Source organism: Prionailurus bengalensis, chromosome B1 (assembly GCF_016509475.1).
Source record: "Prionailurus bengalensis isolate Pbe53 chromosome B1, Fcat_Pben_1.1_paternal_pri, whole genome shotgun sequence".
In the NCBI taxonomy this organism is placed as follows: Eukaryota; Metazoa; Chordata; class Mammalia; order Carnivora; family Felidae; genus Prionailurus; species Prionailurus bengalensis.
The window spans coordinates 10,839,232-10,862,283 of NC_057344.1; positions in this window are offsets into that span (position 1 = coordinate 10,839,232).

Here is a 23,052-nt window from a genome sequence, read left to right on the forward strand (position 1 = left end):
AAGAGGCGTTGAGTTAAAATGGGGTCATGAAGACGGCCCTAATCCCACTTGTTGGGATAAGTGCTGGGTGTTGTATGTAAGTGATGAATCACTAAATTCTACTCCTGAAACTATAACTAAATAGAATTTAAATAAGAACTTGAAATTAAAAAAAAAAATTAGGCCCTAATTCAATAGGATCGGTATTGTTACAAGGAAAGGAGATTATGACATAGACACACATGCAGAGGGCAGACCGTATGAAGATACAGTGAGAAGACAGCCATCTGCAAGCCAAGGAGAAAGGACTCAGAAGAAGCCAGGTCTGATGATACCTTGATCTCAGACTTCCACCTTCCAGAATTGTAAGAAAATAAATTTCTGTTGTTAAATCGCTCATACAGACAATTCTGTAGTGTCTTATTATAGAAGCCCTAGCAAATGAATACACTGCCAATGTTTGGCTTCGAAATGGAGCTACAGGTCCACAACTTGGGCTTGGTGTGATTTGGAATTGCATTTTTTTTTATTATTTTAGAACATGTGCCATTTATTATGTAAAACACCAGCAGTGGACTGGGGAAACACCGTGTAATCAAACTCATGAGGATTCTGCAGAGAAATGTGTGAATATTCACACTAAAGGGGAAACCTAAAATGCATATAGTTTCACATCCAGTCGAATCAAAGTTTGATACAAAATGATTTGTAGCAAATTGAAATATATATCCACAAATCAGCCTAGAACATATTCTACACCATTCCTGAGACAGAATATTCAAATTGAGTAGTATTTGTTTTATTTTTTTTTAATTTTTTAATGTTTTATGTATTTTTGAGAGACAAAGAGAAATAGAGCATGAGTTGGGGAGGAGCAGAGAGAGAGGGAGACACAGAATCTGAAGCAGGCTCCAGGCTCTGAGCTGTCAGCACAGAGCCCGACGTGGGGCTCAAACCCATGGGTCATGAGATCATGACCCGAGTTTTGTGAAGTCGAACGCGTAACCTACTGAGCCCCCCACCCCCACCCGCCCGGTGCCCCAGGTGATGCTTGCTTCTTTAAAAAAAATTTTTTTTAATGTTTATTTATTTTTTTGAGAGAGAGAGACAGACAGACAGACAGGCAGAGAGACAGAGTGCAAGCTGGGGAGGGGCAGAGAGAGAGAGGGAGACACGGAATCTGAAGCAGGCTCCAGGCTCTGAGCTGTCAGCACAGAGTCCAACGCAGGGCTTGAACCCACGGGCCTGAGCCAAAGTTGGACACTTAACCAACTCAGCCACCCAGGCACCCCAAATTGGGTAGGATTTGTTAGTGCACTTGTTACTGGGTGTGCTATTTTATAATTTTATAAAGTGTTAATGGTTTGTTGGTTTATTTATTGGTCCACTTCCATATTTCAAAAGGCAAATGAGCACATCCTTGATATCAGATTCTTAGCTGACTATGAAAAAAGCACAGTGATTCTCCCATTGCCTCAAACCTGCATATCTGGAAATATAGACATATCGTGATGAAATATCTTCATCAGAACTTCAAGTAAATTCAGAATCTCCAGTCTTTAAGTCTATTTTTCATTAATAGACTCAACTCTCAATGTCTAGTTCCTCTCCAGTTATATGGAGGCTTGTAAGTTTTATTGTTATTTAAAGTCAGCTACCTTATTTTCTGAACACAGAACCATAGTGATTTCGCTCTCACAAGAAGGAAACAATCAAGATGGATATTTATCACCAATTGTCAATGTTTCCCAGTGATGTTCCTTCCCACTGTGGACCACAAATAATCATATGCTCAGCGGGAAAGGAATATGCATGCCCCAAGGGAAGCACCAACATGTCTTACCCAGGTCAAGCTCTTTGCACTCACCTTATTGATCTAAATCATTCTGACATGGAAAGTCTACAGTATAATTTTGTCTAGCATTGCACTATAAGGAATCATTCCTTAGAGGAGTTCTTATGGACCACTGAAAAACCTTGTGCTTGTTAACTCATGGACATAGATTAGAGTTATGGAGAGTCTGTCATCAGCCCTGCAGAAGCTTCCAATCTAAATCCCTGGATTGATCAGTTCTTGTCCTTATAATGGGAATTCCAGTCTTGGAAGGGGGAACAAAAAAATCTATCTATCTATTGATTGACTGATTGATCGATCGATAGTTTGTTGTTTTTTTTAAGGATACTTTTTTTCTTTAAGACAACTTGGTGTTTTTTTTTCAATATATGAAATTTATTGTCAAATTGGTTTCCATACAACACCCAGTGCTCATCCCAAAAGGTGCCCTCCTCAATACCCATCACCCACCCTCCCCTCCCTCCCACCCCCCATCAACCTTCAGTTTGTTTTCAGTTTTTAAGAGTCTCTTATGCTTTGGCTCTCTCCCACTCTAACCTCTTTTTTTTTTCTTCCCCTCCCCCATGGGTTTCTGTTAAGTTTCTCAGGATCCACATAAGAGTGAAAACATATGGTATCTGTCTTTCTCTGTATGGCTTATTTCACTTAGCATCACACTTTCCATTTCCATCCACGTTGCTACAAAGGGCCATATTTCATTCTTTCTCATTGTCACGTCAACTTGGTGTTTTTAACTGATTATAGACCATTGCATTTGGTTGAATATTACCCTCCCCCCCAAAAAAAAAATCATGTCTACGTGGAACCTGAATATGTGATCTTATTTGGAAATTGTATCTCTGTGAGTATAATTAGTTAAGGTGAGGTTACACTGAATAAGCCCCTGAATTCAATACCTGATATCCTTATGAGAAAGTTGGGTCAAGTCTCAGATACATACAAAGAAAATACATGTTTGGAAAGAGATCAAAATTGGAGTGATCCAGCTACAAACCAAGAAATTCGAGAGATTGCTGATAAGCACTCGACAGAAGAGAGAGACGAAACACATTCCCCCTCAGAGCTACCAGAAGGAACCAACACTGCCAAAACCTTCATCGAAGATTTCTAGCCTCGGGAACTGTGAGAGAATCAACATCTATAGTTTGAAACCATCTAGTTCGTGAAATTTTGCTACAGCAGCCTTAGTGAGCTAACATAACCATAGGTAGTCTCTTCAGGGGAGATAGTCTTTGAAGATAGCACCAATCAATGTTGAGGGCTGAAATGTTGGAGTGAAACCTTTTGGGGTTTTGGTAAAGTGTCTGGCAACTTTACTGCATTAGTAATTGTAGGACAATAAGAAAAACCTAATCAATGAAATGTCAGCCCCCAGTTTTTAGAAAAAAACACAGTGCCTGGTTGAGGACAGAAATTCTTCTTGTACCCTCCACTGTGCAAAGCCTCTGCCTAGCTGAATCTGTTCCACTGGACTGGTTCTCATCTGGACCCACTACTCCTGTCCTCATCACTCTTGGAAGTTTTATTTTGCCTATCCACAGATTCATGATTAAAACTAATCTCAAAGGTTTACACTAAGAAATCAAGTATTACGTTCTTTGCATATAGATGAAAGAAGGGGTGTGAAACAGGTATAATTAATAGAGTTTTCCATTCTTTTACTTAATGGAGTGATATGGGAATTTTTAGCAAGATAATATTTGAACTTGCAGCCACAATTTCTACTTTCTTCTCAAATATTCAGCATTTATTCTGTGAGAACTCTTTCATATAATTCCAAAAATGTTTTGAGAACAACAAATATTAGCCAGCCCAAGACCCCATTTTCTGTCAACAAATACTCAACACAAATTATGTGTGAACCTCAACACCACCTTTATCCTTCGGTACAAGTAACAGAACCACAGTTTTCGTTATGAAAATGTTGTGTTTGTTGCTAATTTGAGATTCAGTGTCATTTCAATGGATTTCTGTTTTCAATAATCGTACAGAGATTTTAGAGAATATTTTCTCGACTTAAAAATTATTTAGTAGTTTGCCACTTTAATGTTAAATTGATTATAAGTCTTCCTAGGCCATGTAGCTAATAATTATTAAGAACAATGTTTAACACTTACATCCTTGGGGTACCTGGTTGGCTCAGTCAGTTAAACATCTGACTCTTGATTTCAGCTCAGGTCCTGATCTCACGGCAGTGAGATAGAGCCCTGCATCAGGCTCTATGCTGACAGTGTAGAGCCTGCTTGGGATTCTCTCTTTCCTTCTCTTTCTCCCTCTCTCTCTGCCCCTCCCTCACTCATGCCCCCCACCCATAAACAAATAAGCATTTATTAAAAAAACTCACATCCTTATTTTTTAAACAATAGTTTAAATATTAAGGTGGTTGTAACAGAAACCAGCTTTTCACTTTTGAAAATATGCATGTCAACAAAGCACACAGGATATTAAAAAGGAATATAGGCAAGAAGTTGGAGGTTTATTTCTGTGTTTTTATTTTTTTAACAAGAAGAAACACATTGGTTCTATCTATTCCAAAAAATATACCTCTTATTATGATGTGATTGAGTCTTCATGGAGCTAAATTTCAGGTGAGGATATTATGATCAATAAAAGTTTATTAAGGGTTCCTGAATGAAAACCTCATTAAAGACAAAACATGGGTTTTGTCAACGGTATTACCCTTTTGAGAGTCAGAAGGTAATGGCTGATTCATCTCTCTGAAGCCTACCCTGGCATTCCGTGCACTGAATGTGTGAATGAAACACCAAAGTTCTGTAATAGTCTTCATAGGTCGAGTCCACAGGCATTTCAGTGAATCAAACTACAAGCAAATTGCTTTGGAATATTTGTGATCCTTGTGCAGAATATACATACCCATTTAAAGTAGAGAAGCAGGAAGTTTACATCATGCAATTGATCCACACTCTGTGTGCTATGTTAATAGTACCTGTTGGGAGTATAATTTAATTCGATATGAACAGTATTTTACCATGGCATACATTACTACTAACACAAAACCGCAATGTTGACAGATAAAAAGAAATATCTTGAAAAAAGATCAAGTTCACAACATTGTTTATTTATTCCTGGCTTAAAACTGAAGTTTAGAAGCAGTCCCAATTTTCATAACCAAGAACATGGGCAGAGTAAGTACAAATGAAAGAAAAAAGAGACCTATAAATTATGCCGAGAACTAAATCATGAGTCCTTTGTTCATCTGTGGGCCGCTGAGCTGGGGGCAGGAGAGCCAACCCACAGTCTGGTGGCCAAATGCGTGGTTCTGCTTTAGCCTTTGGCGTTGCCTCTGGAAAAATACTTTAACAGCTAAACCTATGTAAAAATTCATACCTTTCAATTATCCCTGGCTGAGAATGGCTTTGCAGTGATGTGCCCAAGATCAGAACAAGGTTAATGCATCTAACATTTTTCTTAAAAAATGGTTTTCAAGGATCGCTAAGGGGAGGGCCATGAGCTGCCTACTTTTGACAGGCAATCTCCTTGCACCCTTCATGTCTCAAATGCCTGCAACGGAGAAAAGCGACGTGGCTTAGGCGAAAAGATGCAAGTGTGTTCTCACAAGGCAGCCAGTCTTGTCTTGTGTTCAGAGACTTTCGTTTTAATATAAGAACATATTGAGATATTGGTGATAAATTGGAGTTTCCATTTTGTTGCTTTTAAGAATCTCTAAAATTGTATTCTGAAGATCAAGACATATATTATTGTAATGAACCAGACTCCTCCCTTGAAGGTGGGAGATTAAGAAAGCATTGCACAGATAACAGTAATATACCAAACATTCACATTTTTGCATGGCTTTCAATAAACATTTTTCTTTGGGAACAGCCTTTGGCAACATGCATAAAACATGTATTGTCCAAACATGTGCTCTTTATACATAAATAATAAATATACACGTTTGTGTGACAGAGGCTTACAAAGGGGGAAAAAGGGCAAGAGACCCCTGAGCACAATTTTAAACGTGCTCTCATTGACAGATGTCGTTGAACATCTAGCGAAAGATACCAACATCCCTGAATATAACTAGAGACATACTGCATATATGTTGTATGCTGAGATACTAAGAAATACTAAGAGAGAAACAAAATGAAGAGAGAAACAAAATTATAAAACGTCAAAACTCCTTTTCAGTAGAGAACTGATCTTTGTGCCTTAGACACAAATGGTTTCTCCCCTAATCCCAGAAGAATGTTCAAATGCTGAATGTTGAGGGACTGGTCTTGGACCAGCATGGGTATGGTCGCACATAATACAAAACAGTGACAACAATAATAACAAAAAATGGTACATTTCTATACCTGTGTTTCTAATGTAGGGTCCAAAAGTGGAATAAGATTCACCAGCCTGTGAATTACCTGCATGGTTTCTGGAAACCGGATGTGAATCAGGCAGAAGACTTATGGCAGACAAAGGATGTAAATGTCTAGTTCTTGTAGAAAAGATTTTATGGGGAAAATAGATTGTTAGCTTGGTGAAATTGGATGTGTTTGTCATCTGTGGGTTTTTTCCCTTTTTTAAAAAATCCTTTTTCTTTAAAACTTATTCTTCCCCTCTTCACACAAACGTTAAGCAAAGTTTTAATCTTATTGACTATTGATAATCATTTAACCTTAATAATGACTAGATGTACAGTTATTTAGATCCTCTTTAAATGTATCATTTTTATGTCTATAAGTAACAAAATCTCAGAAATGTAAAATCAAATTATTTTATCAGAAAAAAATCCTGCATTTTTACATACTTAGCAAAGTAAAGAAAGACTTTCATTGGCATACTATATTAATAATAGATAGACATATATTATAAATTTGGGCAATTCAGCCTACAAGACTAATTCCACAAGGTGCCTATTGAAAATCTCACTAATTTTTCCACTATGAAAATGGTTATATAGAATTACTTGCAGGATAAAATTAATTGTATGAGTGTGTGTGTGTGTGTGTGTGTGTGCGTGTGTGTGTGTGTGTTGGTCAGAAAGCAGATGACCCATGTTGTACTTCTAGTTAAAATGACCTTGTAGAAGTTATTTACTTTCCATCTGGGTCAGTATTTTTCATCTCAAAATGGGGACACCAAGATCTGCGTTACTGGGTAGTCATCATATGGCATATGTGAACTCAAAATGAAAATTATAAAGTATTTTGCAACTAATTGGCTGCTTTTGGAACCAGATTTGAACAAGATAGATGGACGTTAGTAACGGAAAGAGAGAGAATTGACTAAAATAACCCACCGACGTACTTGTGTTTTACACAGTATTAAACCAGTCACAGGTTTACCAGTCATAGGGAAACTCTGCCAATCGGTTGCTACTGACAACCAATAAATTATCTAGCTGGTTTTTCTCCCTAAATTTCCTGAAAAGATGAGTTGTTTTGGCAACACATAAACAGAGCCCAGAAAAATTTCACCTTCCCGAACCTCCATTATCTATCTGAATTTGAAACCGAATGCAGATAGAGAGCTCATTATCGTAGTGACAACCTCACTTGTAATTAAAAAACATGGGATCTATTTCTAAAGTAGGGGTAAGGCAAAGGGCAATGAAATGTCTGACCCTTCCCATGCATTATCCCAAGATTTCTTAACATGAAAGACTTTCAGCTGTTTCAAGCAGATATACTGACCTATGACTGACGAGCTACTAGGGACAGAAAATTTTAAGTGCTCTTAATTAGCCACTAGAGTATAATAGTCCAAAGGTGAGAATTAGAATAAATTCTAGGATATCTGCAGATTCCTCTCACAAAATTGCATAAATTTCAGCATTTTTTTTCAAAAGGACACCTTTATACCAATATAAAGGGACTAAATTAAATCCTCGGTGCAATTTTTGTTTGGTATTGTTTGTTTGCTGCCAGTTTGAATGTGTCTATTGATCTCACATCCAAATAATTAAGGATCCTTCACATCTCATTTTGCCACCCAGTATATCAGCTGAAATCAATTCCTTTCCACTCCTTTTTTCTTGGTTGCTGAATTTCAAAATGAGAATCAGACTTTTTAGTCCAGTGACCTGGTGAGCCACATTTTATACCAGGTAAACTGGATACAGAAAAAAAAAAAGTGTGGGGGGGGGGTAATTTTTTTCCATTAAATTTATTTTGTTTTCAAAAGTAGTGTAGAATACAGAAATAATTACAGGAAAGGAGTGAAACCACTAGGCAAAAAAGTCCTCTATCGTACCAAGTCTGTCTTGAAATTTTTATTGGATTTAAACTAAACAACTCAGAAAAGTTTATGGTATTGATGCTAAATAATATTTTTAATGTTTATTTATTGGGGGGGGGGGCAGGGAGAGAGGGAGACACAGAATCTGAAGCACTTTCCAGGCTCCAAGCTGTGACCACAGAGCTGGATGCAGAGTTCAAACCCATGAACCGTGAGATCATGACCTGAACTGAAGTCGGAGGCTTAACTGACTGAGACACCCAGGCGCCCCAAATAATACTAATTCTCTCATCTAGTTTCTTTGTTTCCACAGGACAGAGCACTTCCGTCCACCTAAAACTCCTAAGCAGAAGTCACAGCAATTAATTAAATTGCCTCTCCATTAAAATGACATTTAAAATTCACCTTCGTACAACTTGGATTTTCATGCAGTGTGGACACTATCTTAATCCTCATCTTCATAGGCTTCTCGTTTTCCCTATTGAATGATAATTCTATGATCCAGATGCCAAACTGCGAAAATATTCTTCCAAAGGCAGCATATGGTTCTTTGGCAAGCTTATCTAGCATCTGTACAAAAAGCTTATAGTTTCCTTTGGGTACGTAATACTTCTGGCTGCTAAGAGGCTATTTGTGCAGCCTTTTCCTCACAGACACCATTTCTCTTGACAAACCTTTGGTTCTAAGCAAATTTTGTACATTTTTTTGTTCATTTGAGAATCGGTGATATACAAAAGCTTACTTTATAGCCAGGCAGCTCTCCAAGTATCCTCACTCTATGACCACAGGGTGGATGTGGCACAGAAACAAATTTGTATGAATATAATAAGAGTTATTTTGCTACCTTGATAAGCAAAAGGTTTTTGTTACTAGTAAAACAGGAAGATTATCTAAGCTGGGGTAGCTGTGCCTAATGGTTGTCAAGGAATACAAAAACCACATCAGGTAACAGTATATGAAAGTGTCCAGGGCTCGGCGTTCGCCCTGTTGCAAATGGTGTGTGTGATGTGTGGTTACTCATAGGCAACATCCCCTCCCCTCTCCCCCACACTGAAAATTGAGTTTCTGCAGCTGTTCGGACCGAGCACCCCAGAGGGCATCGAGTACCAGTATCTACAGTATCTCCCCAGTACCAGTGGGGAACCATTTTGTCAGTCGACATTTTATCTAAGCACTAAAAGCAACCATTTTGCCAGAATTAGATGCTGTTTCATACTGAAGAAGTCAAGAGTTAACTTACGTCAGACTGAGAACAGGATGTTTTACAATTTGTCACAAACTTCCTATCATAGTACTCTAATGTGGGGATGATCTTCTCAGAAGAAAGTAACTAAAATGTGTAAAAGGAAATATCTTTCAATAAGACTCATTATTCTTACTGAAAAACTAAAGCAAAACAAAATGTACACAAAAGTATCAATTGCCATGCTCTTGTAGTATGGACGTAGTGTTCCTAGAAGGCAGCATTCCCAATATTCCATATCTTCAATGCATGGTCTTTTTAAGAGTATCTTTTAAAATGGGTCCTGAGGAATATAGAATCAAAGTATCTTTCCACTATGTTATTTCCTCATGGATGGTTACAGGATCTGAGATTTCTGAGTAAATAATACTTTAATGAACTCGTAGAAGAACAAAAGGAAATCTGTTTGATAGATGAGGCTACATTAAAGGAGGCCGACCTCGTGTATGTTGAATATTTTGTAGAGAGCAGCATTTCCCACATACTATTTTATGGGAGGTATTCAAAACAGATAAAGAATTCCTTCATTAGAGAAGAAGTAAATGAATGCAAGCTAAATGAAACAGGTTTCATTAGTGGAAGGCATCCTGTGGCCTTCACTCTACTGCTGTGCATGGTGACCCTCTAAAAACGGATATGTTCGTTACATGATACTTGGCCCATCTTCTTTCTTAAGTAAAGTCTACTGGAATGAAATTATGCAGAATTTTGGGATTGGACTGATACGAAATTTTACATATTCCTGCTCCAAAGACAGATTAGTACCAGATGATATGGAATCAAGGTGTTGCTGAACACATTTAAAAAATTAAAAGAAAAAAAAGAGAGAAATCCCAATATATAGAAATTAACATCAAGCACTTGAAGGAATGCAAAAGGAAAATAGTTCACTGCATTATCAAACCTGGGTAAGCACACGAGTGGCTATTTTGGCTAATTAATTTTTGATTTTCATTATTACTTCCCTCCAGATTTCAAATTACTTGAGTAACATTTTGCTAATTTATAATTTTCTTCCAAAGAGTGTCTGTTTGTTTTCAAGTTTACCAGTTAATCAGTATAAAGTTGTTCAAATGCTTGATTGTGATTTTTAAAAATCTCTATTGGGATAAATAAAGTGGAAACATCAGAGATTCATTAAATAATTTGGGATGAGGCTGTCAAAAAAAATATTTTGGATCCTCAGGTTAACTCTGAGAAAATAGCCAGACAATTGAAAAATGTCTCCAAAGTGTACCAACAATTTGAAGTAACATTTCAGAAGGGCTGGTCTGGTAAGAAGCGGTTGTGATGTCATATTCCATTACACAGGTTAGGGGTCAAGAGCAGAGAAACTGGAGCCAATTTGGGTATTGGTTAGGCCAAAGAGGGGAAATCACTCAATTATAGTCACTGCTCGCGACTGAATGCCCTGGAGCTGAAGAATACTAGCTGCTGGCTCTAGTCTAGACCTTCCTGAGTCCCCATGGTACCCATGACAATGAACACATAACAGGTACCAGAGTGAGAGACAGGGAAGTTGGCAGGAGAGAAAAAGGAGTTTCTCAGCCAGTGATTGGCCACCAGCTTTGTGCTGACTGCATGTGAATTGGAAATAACCTTTTGATTTTGAATCTCAGCCCCTGTATAGACCATGTCTGTGGTCTTAATCAAATGTGTTTTTAAACTTTCTAGGTTTAAGTTTCCTCCTTTGTAAAAGGGAGACAATAGTCCTTATCCCATAAGGTTCTTGTGAAAATCAAAGGAGATGATCCTTTGAAGTCCTTGTCAAGGACACAAAATGCTGCTAAGTGTTAATATTATTACTAACAGGATTAATAGCCTGAGAGCCACCTAACGCCAGTCCTCAGCAGCTGAGGGCAAGTTAAAGAAGGGAGGGGGAGTGGATTCTATTAGTATTTTGATACTGGGAGAGTTGGGTTTCTATAAGTGAACCCAACTTCAATAAACCTGGGAAGACACAGGTATGAGAAAAAAGAAAGGAATCAATGCCAAAGATGTTTCCCTAGTGCTCTGAGGTGCAAGATGTGTCAGCATTTAGAGCAAGTACAAATTGTGCCAAAGACTCGTAAAGCAATTTAAAAAAAAAAGAAGAAGAAGAAGAAGAACTCTGAAATATTGGCTCAAAGACATCAAAATAAGTTGGAATAACTGTGTTCTCTGTTATTTCCACTGCGTTATTATACAGTCAGGGAAATGTGATCTTAGGCTCTTTTTTATTAATGCTTAAGTGGCATAAAGTCCTAATATTATAAATGAATAATTGATAATAGGTAGATAATGGCTAGTAAGTTGGGCTTAGTAGGCAAACAGCAATTTAGAATATACAACTGGATGTATACCTGTCTCTCTGCCAATGCGTCCTTGTTCTGGGAGTTGACTCAGTGCCCTTCAATTCTTTGGTTTGCTTGGATTGCCCAGGAAAGATAATAGCAGAGACGCTTGACTATTAAGCTCATATCCAATGCCTTTTTCTTCTTTTTTGATAATAATAATGATGATGATAGAAATGATAATCAACTGCTTATCAGTTATCTTGTCTCATTGTGCCCATATGCTTTCGTGTGGTTGCCACCATTTTGGGTCCCAAGGTGTAGATTCTGAATATTTTATTAGATCTAATCATTTCACTAAGATTATCTGAATTTACTTTTTACCATCTAAATTATAAATTCCAACTAAGTGAGGCTCCTGGGTGGCTCAGTCGGTTAGGCATCCAACTCTTGGTTTTGGCTCAGGTCACAATCTCACAGATTCATGAGTTCAAGCCCTGTGTCTGGCTCCACACTGACAGCGTGAGGCCTGCTTGAGATTCTGTCTCTCCCTCTTTCTCTCAATCTCTTGCTCTTTGCCCCTCCCTTGATCACACACACCCTCTCTCTCTCTCTAAATAATTAAATAAACTTTTAAAAAATTCTAAGTTGGTAAGCTTATGAACATTCTACTTCAACCTTTGAGACTTAAAAAATATTGATCACATCTACCTTCCATATATATATCCATTCATCCATTGCTGGTCACTTAGGTTGCTTCCATATCTTGGCCACTGTAAATAATGCTGCAATAACCATGGGAGTGCAGGTTTTTTTTTTTTTTTTGAGTCAGTATTTTTGTTTCCTTTGGATAAACACCCAGAAGCAGAATTGTTGGATCAAATGGCAGTTCTATTTTTAATTCCTTGAGGAACTTCTGTACTGTTTTACAGTGGTTGTACCACTTACATTCCCACTAACGGTGTGTAAGGGTTCCCTTCTCTCCACATCCTCGCCAACACTTGCTATTTCTTGTCTTTTGGATATTAACTATTCTAAGCCATGTAAAGCCATGTAAAGCCAAATACCTCATTGGGCTTTGATTTGCATTTACCTGATGATGCGTGATTTTGAGCATCTTTTCATGCCTGTTGGCCACCTATATGCCTTTTTTGAAAAAAAGTCTATTCTTCTGCCAATTTTTAAATTGAATTATTATTTTTCTTTTTTTTACATTGAATTGTATGAGTTCTTTACATAGTTTGCATATTAATACTTTATCAGATACATGATTTGAAAATATTTTCTCCCATTCAGTAGAGTTTTTTTTTTAATGCTTATTTATTTATTTTGGGAGAGACAAAGAAAAAAGAGACAGGGAGAGTGCAAGAGAGGGAGGGGCAGAGAGAAAGGAAGACAGAGAATACCAAGCAGGTTCCAGCTGCAAGCACAGAGCCTGATGTGGGGTTCAATCCCTTGGAACCATGAGATCATGCCCTGACCCAAAACCAAGAGTTGGACACTTAACAGACTGAGCCACTCAGTGCCCTTCAGTAGGTTATTTTTCATTTTGTTGATGGTTTCCATCACTGTGTAGAAGTTTTTAGTTTGATGTAGTCCCATCCTATTTATTTTTCCTTTCTTTACCTCTTTTAGTTAATTCATGTTCTGTGTTCTTTTTGATTTTTTTACTTGCCTGACTTTATTTTTTTAGACCTGCTGCAGCTTTTTCACAACACTGACCTGTCCTGCACATACCACTGATATGTATACACTGTTCTCTTTTTTATTTTTTTAATTGCTGTAAAAGAAGTATAACAAAGTTTACTATCTTAGCCATTTTTAATCATACAGTTTCGAAGTGTTAAAAACATTTACATTGTTGTGCAACCAATCTCTTGAACTCTTCATCTTGCAAAACGGAAACACTATTATGTCTATTAAACAACAACTCCCCATTTCTCCCTCTCTCCCTCTAGCTCCTGGAAACTACTATTCAACAATCAAAGTAATTTTTGTGTGTGCTGTGTTTTGTTTTGTTTTGTTTTGTTTTGTTTTGTTTCTAGATCCTTCCCAGAAATGCCTGGTTCTTATTGGTCATTGAGGGCACAAAATATATTTGGCTGACATCTGCTGACAAGAGTTTTCAGAATTACAGATCACTTCTGTATGTTGTAATTCTAGCTTAACCATGATTTCAAAAATGTGTTTTCTGGAGTTTCTGGCCTTAAGCCTTCCTGAATGAGAATTATAAGCATTTGTAAAATATGCAGATTCTGAACTGTACCTCAAACTATAGGTAACTATACCAGAATTGTCTACCTACTTTGTTTTCTCAACAGTGAATCCCCAAAATCTACATGTTTTTTAAAAGTACTGATGGTCCACCCTTAAGGAAAGTAAAATGTGATCATCTTAATTGTGGAATTATTCCATATATAATTCAACAATCCTATTCTATTACAAAACTCATAGCTAATCCAAGAAAACTACTATTTATCCTGTGTCATCCACGACTTTGACACAGGACATTGAAGCTTGTGATTAAACAATGTGAATCTAAAGACAAGAGGAGATGATGGATGAGGAGTCATCCTGACAGTTGACTCTCTTGGGCAGGGTCTACATTTCTAGGTCTTTTCACTGGAAACTTGGTCAAAGGCCAATTTAGTTTGTTTTTCAGATTTCCTCTCCTCCTTCTCCTCCCTCTTCTTTTTTTAGAGCATATTTTTTAAACTATTTATTTATTTGGAGAGAAAAGGAGAGAAAGAATCCCAAGCAGACTCTGTGCTGTCAGCCGAAAACTCAACATGGGGCTTGATCTCACAACTGTGAGCTGAAATCAATAGTTGGACACTTAACGGGCTGAGCCACCCAGGTGCCCCTTAAGTTTTCCTCTTCATTGTTAGAATTCCATTTTATGGTTACTCCAGATCTATAGAAAATATGTTTACCTAGCCTTTTATACTCTGAAGTTATCATTTTAGGTTGCCTAATGGGCCTGGATATGAAGGGAGAGGGGACTGGTCTCATCTCATCATCTCATTGACTTCAATGGGGATAAACATCAGTGTCTATAAGATCAAGATTCACTTTCTGATAATGACCTGACTTCAGAGCGGGGTAAGCTTGAGAGAGATGTCTGCTAAATTTACATCTCACTTCCATTTGTAAGGAAGAGAATGAAAAAAAAGACACCATTTATACATACATGGGTAACAAAGAACTAAGTCCACATGAAGCAAAGAGTTCTACCCACATGATCTATTTTGTTAGATTGTGCCTTTCATAGATTAAATATAGCTATCAGATAAGCTCTGTATATAAACATAAAAATTAAACTGAAATATTCTATTTTTCCAAGTAAATCACTGAAGGCAACCAATCTGCAAGCTATGTGAGACTTTATATGCAGGATTCCATTGATCCTTGTAGTTCCAATGGTTTTATCTCGTAAATTAAATATTAAAGCATTGAAGAAATTTCTTGACTTCGTGGTGGTGATATTGTGTACTTGTCTGATGGCTAATCCAATTGACTGGTGTTGCATGTGCTTTAGTGATTTCAATCTCACTGTTTTGAATACATTCAAATAGAAAATCTTTTTATAAACCTCTCTCGCTAAAGAAAAAAAAAACATCAGGGGAGCCTGGGTGGCTCAAGTGGTGAAGCATCCAACTCTGGTTTTAGGCTCAGGTCATGATCTCATGGCTCCTGGAATCAGATCATGCCCTCACAACAGGCTCTCTGCTGACAGTATGGAGCCTGCTTGGGATTTTCTCTCTCCCTCTTTCTCTGCCCCTACCCAGTGCTCTGTCTCTCTCTCTCAAAAAACAAATAAACTAAAAAATAAATAAATAAAATAAATTATGTGTATATATATATATACACACACACACACACACACACACACACACACACACACACAAAGTCAGTGTAGCTCAGGGCAATCTGGCTGTGGAGTTCCATTCTAATATGGCTGGGCTCTCACATTTTCTCCCTTAAGAAGCCATTTTCTAAGTTATCTTAGCCTTAAAAGTAGTAATTTAATTTCAGGAATTCAAGACAGACTCTAACCCTGAGCACTACAAAATTGCAGCATTTCACAGAATGCTTAAAACTAGCCATTATTTACAATACCATTTTTAAAATGCATAGAAATATTTTTAAATTCCATTTATGTATTTATTTCTTAGAGGGAAAGCATGATTGGGGGAGGGACAGAGAGAGAGAGAGAATTTTAAATAGGTTCCATGTTCAGCTCTGAGCCTGACACAGAGCTCTATCCCACAACTCAGGAATAAAGACCTGAGCCGAAATCAAGATTCAGGTTTTCAACTGACTGAGCCACCCAGGCACCCCTAAAAAATCCATTTAAATATATTTTAATTGCATTGAATACTTGCATGTTCATGAGTATGTGGCTGTATGTAAGTAGGTTATTAAATCACAACTTTCATGGTACAATTATTGTGGGTACCTAAGAGTCCTTGGGAATGTTAAGGAACAAAAGGTAGGTAGAGACACATGTTGTTTAATTTGAAAATAATATCAGTGCTTAGGATTAATATCTGAAAGGGCTCTTAAGGAAAGCTGTACATGTAATTAATGCTTTGGGTAAAAGAAAGCAAGCATTTTATTAAAACTGAGAAGTTACACTATTCGTTGTATAAACATGTGTAACCATTTGGTCCTGGTTTAGGTAGGCTTATAGCATCATTCTCACCTACTAGCATAATTCAAATATCATATTGTCCAGGACCTACAAACAAGCAGAAAACCTCATGCTTGGTGGGTAACCAGAAATCATGGCAAAGAATGACACTAAACGTTTGACACACCCAGATTCTAATTTCCAGTTGAACCTCTTTAGACACAATGATTTCCAAGCATTCTGTTCTACCTGAATCGGGAAAAAGTACCGTGAAATGTAAATAATGTATACTGTATTTAGAAAAACAACGTAAATACTTTATAGACTGTTCAGTAAATAATGTATATACTTAGAAAAACAATATAAATATTTCATGGACTGCTGGGCCACTGTTAAGACTCAGATTAAACCTCTGGGTTTAAAGAACACTATGTTTATCAAAACTCAATTTCTTCTACCCAATAGAATTCCTCAAGATTTGGATAAATTGCCATATATAAACTATGTATTCACGAGGCAGTCCTACTGCAGTCACTGGATAAAGTGTACATTATACTTTTTAGTTGCTGCACACTAAAATCATCTGACTTCAAAGTCTGAGCTGTGTTTTATTGTTATAAAATGTATAGAAAGACTTCTTGTCAAGCCCTGGCCAACCTTGCCAATCACATTATACATTCACATTATATCCTTGATCCATTAGGATTACAAACCCGAGTCACCTATCTAGTAATAATGTTTACTGTTCTCAACTTTTGATTCCATTATAGAAATTAATTTTGTTTCTCTCTCCTCTCAGAATTGCCCCCACTCTTTCTGCATGTATGTTGCCTACGAATGCTTTCAAAAAGCTTTTTTCAGTTTCCTTTAAATCAGAGCTCAGAATGTGCTTCACATGTCTGTCCTTTTAGCACTTTAGCTCCAGAGCATATCTTTGCAGCTCCACATTTAATATTCAATATCTATTGTTAAATTTCTCATAAAATGCCAGTAAGTGCTCATATGTTCTAATTAATAGGCATAGTGTGAAGGCCATAACCAGCTTCACAGAGGAGAACAATGAGCTCACAGATCACAGCTGCAATCCACCAGAGGTTGGACGGGAACATTCGCTCCTCAACTGCTGAGTATTTCAACCAGGAGGAGCAGCTGGCAAGCGAACAGAACCCATGATGCAGTAACAGTTTGTTGGAACCATGAAAAACTATAAATGTCAAATGCATATCAAATAGCATTCTATACCAACTGGTTAACATTGTTCATCCCCAAAGACACTGAATATAAAAATGGAGATTTTCTAGTAAATTAAACTGGGTATTGAGTGGGATAAAAGAATAATTCATAAGAATGCTTGAAGTCTAAATGTATTTGGGTTGAAAGTAGAAAGAGATTTAAAATGATAATATGTGGTTTATTTTTTTTGTTTTTTTTAAATGATGATACTAATCTATGGTGATGGAAATTCTACACACTATGGGCCAGTCATTTGGGGTATAAAAAATATTACTAACACTTGTGTAGACATGTATATTCCTAAAGCAGGATGGAAATCAGAGAAATGTGTCATTGGATCATCACAAAGGCTAACCAGGTGTTCCCAGCTTAATGTATCATTTTTACATGAAAACCAATTCAATACTCCTATCAGTTTAATCGCTATACCCACTGATTTTAATTGATCTCCTGACAATGCAGCCTTTTTTTAAAAATTACACTATGATACATGGATTGACAGATATTTGGATATGAGCTAAGGAATCTCTGGATAGAAGGGGCCAAGAAAAGAAAGTGATACAGTGAGCAAGGAATATGGGTAGTTTTCTAAGAATTTTTTTTTAATAAGGAAAAGCAGAAATACAATGAAAGACTACAGAAGACAAAAGGGTTATTTTAAATGTATGAAGTGAACTTAAATTTTAAGAAATCTCTTGTTCATTGAATAGAAACACAGTACTTTAAAATTCCCATTTCTTAAATTCAAACCATCACACATTTTGAGAGATACTGTAAATACCAGGAGTCTAACCTAGGGTTTCCTTACATACCAGTTTCTAGTTGAAGGTAGTCAGTGACAGATCGGGGCAGATCCATACCTTGAAATCTGAACTCCTGGAGGGTCTTTTATAAACTATACTATCTGCATCTTCCTCTCCCAACCCTAGCATGGGGCACTTTGCTCACTTTTCTGAAATAAGATATTCTGCTCTGATATTATTTGAAAATAACTCATTGCTCTGGAATGAGCAGAATGTTTATACACGTATTATCGCATAGGATTCTCAAAACAAACCTAAGCGGGGTGTTAGCTCCGCTGTATAGTTAAGGAAATTGAGATACAGATGGATTAAGTAACTCACTTAAAGTCTATGTCTAGAAAAATACAATAATGTTACCCAAGCCTGATGCTTATTCCAACTGAGCAAACTCTCTGAGAAAATTATAAAAGAAAAAAAACAAAGGAGGAAGAGGATGTGGAGGGGGAAGAGGAAGGAAGGAAGGCAGGGAGACAGAGACAGAGGAAGGAAGGAAACCATATCAAATCCTCGGTGTAGAAAGACAATTTGAGCCTAGTGCCTTAGAATTCTGCAGTATAAGCATCAAAACTTAGCATTTATTAAACTCTCAGTTTTCAAAAAATATATAGAAAATAATTCAAAACATTTTAAACACATATTTAAGGTCTAAGTGTGTATTTCCAAATACCTTCGAGTAACTATTGGATACAATAGGGAAAAAATGGGTAGTTACATAGGGTTTGTTATTAATGTCCTGAGTTGTTACTGAACTTGAAATAACAATCATTTCACATTTTAAGCAGTTTTCACTTATAACTCCAAGCACGTAAATACTGAATTTACTTTCCTCCTTCTATACCTTCACTCAAATTTCTTTTCTTACCGCAAATCAGTCAGAATAAACAGGTTTTGTCAATTTTATTTTTTTTAATTTTTAAAAAATCTTTGTTTTTTTTTTTTAATTTTTTTTTCAACGTTTATTTATTTTTGGGACAGAGAGAGACAGAGCATGAACGGGGGAGGGGCAGAGAGAGAGGGAGACACAGAATCGGAAACAGGCTCCAGGCTCTGAGCCATCAGCCCAGAGCCCTACGCGGGGCTCGAACTCACAGACCACGAGATCGTGACCTGGCTGAAGTCGGACGCTCAACCGACTGCGCCACCCAGGCGCCCCAAAAATCTTTGTTTATTTTTGAGAGAGAGACAGAGTGTGAGCAGAGGAGGAGCAGAGAGAGAGGGAGACACAGAATCCAAATCCTGCGCTGTCAGCACAGAGCCCGACCTCAAAAACCGTGAGATCATGACCTGAGCTAAAGTCAGATGCTCAACCGACTGAGCCACCCAGGCACCCCAGGTTTTGTCAATTTTAATGAAGTGATACATGTTTAACATACAATCAGTGCTTGCCTCAAAAATAATCTATTTCTTTAAATTCTGCCAGTGAGATTAAATGGAAACATTTTCCACTTGTGATTTTTGCACATCAGCAGTAGTAGAAATTGACAATAACCACAAAAAGAATCAGCATCCCTTTGATCCAAAAATGTATTTGCTGGTACTCATTGGCCCATTCTGGTTCTTGCTCTGTTTGGCAAATTGTTTAGGTTAGACCACAGTTGAACCAAATATATTGTGCACAACCCCAAAAAGATGTGTGTATATGAAGATGCGATGTATTATTCTACACGCACCCAATTGTATCATGATTGGTCACTAGGTTTCAGAGCACAGATTAGGAACTGTTTCTGGCTGAACTGTTAGAATTTGTTAATTACTGCAATCCAATAAATTTTGAGACCGGCTAATATTGCATGTCACTCTTAAGTAGAATTTTTCAAAGTTTTCTCTGCAAAGAATATTTTATGAAATAGAAGAGGTCAGCGAAATACGTGCCTGCCAATTAATATGCAAGCCATTTCAAATAACTGAACATTGGTTTTCCATCCATGAAATGGGTTCACTGAGCCAAAGTTGATACCCTTACCACTGTTAATAGAAAATGAGGTAATATGTATGGACGTATTCTCTAAAGCATACAGTATTCCTCAAAACTGCTTGCTAATCTACAGTATACAGCATCTGTGTGCCTATCTACGTATCAATCAGTCAGATTTTTATCTATCATTTTATGGAAACAGGGTTTACTCAGGTCCCATGACGTGAAGAATACTCTGGGTGGTGTTTTGCCGGCCAGAGCTCTCCTCTAGCCTTCCTCTTTGTAGCTGGCTTTCCTGTCGGCTTCCCAAGGAGTTCTGCTCACCAGTTCTGGAATAGCTTGTAACTGTTTTTGTTGTCTATGTCACTTCCCTCCCTGATTCTCTTTTCTTCCTCCTTCCCCTTTTCTTGTAAACTTCTGGGTGCTTTTTACAAACATTTTGCATGTCATGGGAAAATGGTCAAAGTCGCAGCAATGTCTATGAAGACCTCTGATAAGCAGGAAGGCACGCCACACGTTTAGGACAGGTTACTGCTACACTTAATCCAAACACTCTTTGATTCAGGACTTCTGACTCCTAAGTGATTCTCACCAATGATCTCTTACTGCTGATCCCTCTGGAGCTGCTTCATTAGCACCAGAAAGGATTTGGGGTGGAGAAAGAAATCCTTAAATTCTCCAAACTAAGGATCTACTCTGTTATGTAGCTACAGACATGAATTTTATAGAACCTGCATGCGTGTGTGTGTGTGTGTGTGTGTGTGTGAGTGTGACACACACACAGATACACACACATAATAATGTCCATCAGTGGGGACTATAATGCCCCATTATTGTTTTCTATGCTCTCAATATTGGTTTATTCAGTGGATGTTTTATTAGTAGCTATTAATCCCTATTAGTTTAATCCAGCTAAAAAATGGATTCTAGGTTTATATTATTTTCAACATCAATTTAAATTTCTTGAGTATCTAATGAAGATTCTTTAAATAAGATATTTAGTTACTAAAAGAAAAGCTAAGTAAGATCCACTTTGCAGTTTTGAATATGAAAAACTCAGTGAGTATCTGTTTTTGTATGTGGGACAAAGCTGCAATGCATTTGGCCCCTTTTTATGCAGGAATCTAAAAGAAGTTAAGTGGTCTGGCTAAAGTTACAGAGTTCATAAAGATGAAGTTAGTATCCAGTCCTTCACCCTGCATTATATTTCATTCTAACTGGATGGAGAAAGTGATCAATCAAGGAGCTTACCATAAAACGAGTCAGGGAAGAAAGGAGAGTAAATAGATCAGTGAAACAGAATAACTATGTTCCATGACAGGGATGCATATGGAGAATGATAGACAATAAAGGAGAGATGCCAAGTTTATCTGAATGAGGGTGCCCAAAGCCATCTCAGAATCAGGTATTTTTGGTTTGAGTCATTAAAAGAGTGTTTTCCAGGCTACCAAAAGAATGGGCAAAGGTAGTTCTTTAAAAGCAAAACATAAAGCCAAAAACGTATTGAAGTGAGAAACAGTTTGAAAGCAAGTAGTTCTGACTTTGCAGTTACAGAAAGGCTCTCTCTGAGCCCTTCCGATTTGCCTAACATCCTACGTGAAAAGCTGTATGACACATGATTTCGGTCATTTATTATTCCCCCTTTACAGATAACGAAGTAAAGTACAACAAAATTTAATAACGTCCAGGATTGTATAACCAACAGATAGTTAAACCAAGACCTGAAACTAAGTAGTATGAATCCAGAACCTGAGTGCTTAGCCGCTGTTAGCTGGGGAAGGAATCTCAAGTTCTATGATGATTTTTACTATTATAAAACATTCCATTCCTTTACTTAATATCCAATATAGGTAATAAACTACCAATCTTTCCACAACAAACATTTGAAAAGTGCTTTCAAACATGGTTATAATAACATATTTAAGCCATAAGGAAAATCTTACCAAGAATTAATATGGGCATCTTTTGTTGATAAATCACAAAAAGGAAAGTCAGACAGTATAAGAAAAGGATATTTTCTTGCCCTACTAGCCAAGGTAGATCTGAAGAAAGACAGTGAGGTTGTGTGTGCACATGTGTGCGTTTTAAGGTCTTTTGTGTCCGTGGGAGATATATGGGATTTGGTTCCAAGAGAGGATGTGCTGAGTTATCACGCTCAGTGGCATCCCGTATATGTGTGTTTTTATATATTAAGTTAGAGATTGCCCCAAAGCTGCACACGCTATTGATTTATCATGAGATAGAGTAGTTAGACCATCAAGGATATCACTTGGTACATCCCTTTCATGTAATGAAATTTATAGTGAGAAAGTCAAGGATTCAAAAAGAGAAGACTAGGTATTGTGGCCAAGGGGGAAAAGACTCAGTTCAAACTACTTGTTAATTCCTGCTGAGTGGGCTATTGAAGTGGTAATAAGGCAGAGGCATTGCCGAAGGCCCTTCACGTCTGTAGCTCTCAGCCTAGATGTGCACTACCCATCAAGGACATTAATCAGCAAGGCGGCTGCAGCCTCTACGCTAACAGCTTCCTCTCTAACTGAGCTTCCACAGTCACTGGCTGGGAAGCCAGGGATACCACTTGAGAAACACTGAAATGTTTCCGTATTTCCTTCAGCATTGTTTCTCTGAACATGATTTTTTATATCCTTCTGACACTGAACTTTTATTTGTTTTTATTTTATTTTATTTTATTTTATTTTATTTTATTTTATTTTATTATTTTTGGTCTCACCATTATCTTTTTGCCGTGAGTTGAATAAGTAATAGGACACTGTCTTTTTAATAAATCTGTGCAAACTTCATTTCAATAGTGAATGTTCTGGAGTCAAAAATTAAAAAAAAAAAAACGTTGAAAGTGAAGGCTTCTTGGTCATGTTCTATATCCTAGAAATCTAAACAACGTACAGGTCAAATTCTTCTTTAAACGTAA